General features: G+C 56.2%; 1 pseudogene; it reads right to left on the bottom strand.

Annotated features, from left to right (window-relative positions):
- Window positions 1–328: 328 nt before the first annotated feature.
- Window positions 329–437, bottom strand: LOC123965555 (annotated as a pseudogene).
- Between the last annotated feature and the right edge of the window lie 465 nt (window positions 438–902).

Below are 902 nucleotides of genomic sequence, written 5' to 3'. Positions count from 1 at the left end.
CAGTCCGCCTGGAAGTCCCTAGCCAGGATCAGACGATCTCCCGTCCAAGTCCTAAGCAGGCCCTGCCAAGCCTGGCTTCCGAGATCAGGCGAGATCAGGCGAGATCAGGCGAGATCAGGCAGTCCCAGGCCGGAATGGCCGTAAGCTGCCGTTGCACACCCAAGACGGGCCTTCAAAACACGATGTAACATTTACACAGCACTGTGTACAGGATAGGGAGAAAAAGAAGCAGCAGCAGCAGCGCCCCCTGCTGTTTCCTAAAGAGACGTTCAAAAGATCTGCTTTCACCGAAGCGCCCTCTGCTGTTTTTCGAAGGCTAAGCGAAAAGGGCTTACAGCACCGGGTATTCCCACGCGGTCTCCTGTCCAAGTACTAACCAGGCCCTGCTCTGCTTAGCTTCCGAGATCGGGCGCTCCCAGAGCGGTGTGGCCGTAAGCCACTCAGGCACAACCAAACGGCACTTCAAAAGTTGTTCTACGGCTAATTGACAAAAAACGTATTCTGCCCATAATGTCCAAGGTGCTCCAGAGTCACTTGGAATCCACAGGCACTGATTCCTGGGTAAACATCCAGGAACCGGGACACCGTTCACTCTGGCAGTCCACAGACAAGAATAGGCACCCGTTCCCGGGTATGGGTACAGCGACAAGGCCACCTTCAGCCGGAGGTCCTCACTCACAAACAGACGCTCATTCCTGGGTGGACATCCAGGAAAAGGATCCAGTCCGCCTGGAAGTCCCTAGCCAGGATCAGACGCTCTCCCGTCCAAGTCCTAAGCAGGCCCTGCCAAGCCTGGCTTCCGAGATCAGGCGAGATCAGGCGAGATCAGGCAGTCCCAGGCCGGAATGGCCGTAAGCTGCCGTTGCACACCCAAGACGGGCCTTCAAAACACGATGTAACAT

The sequence above is a fragment of the Micropterus dolomieu genome, unplaced genomic scaffold, assembly GCF_021292245.1.
Source record: "Micropterus dolomieu isolate WLL.071019.BEF.003 ecotype Adirondacks unplaced genomic scaffold, ASM2129224v1 contig_10131, whole genome shotgun sequence".
NCBI lineage: Eukaryota > Metazoa > Chordata > Actinopteri > Centrarchiformes > Centrarchidae > Micropterus > Micropterus dolomieu.
Note: the sequence above shows the minus strand (reverse complement) of the source record. Positions and strands in the feature narration are given on the sequence as shown.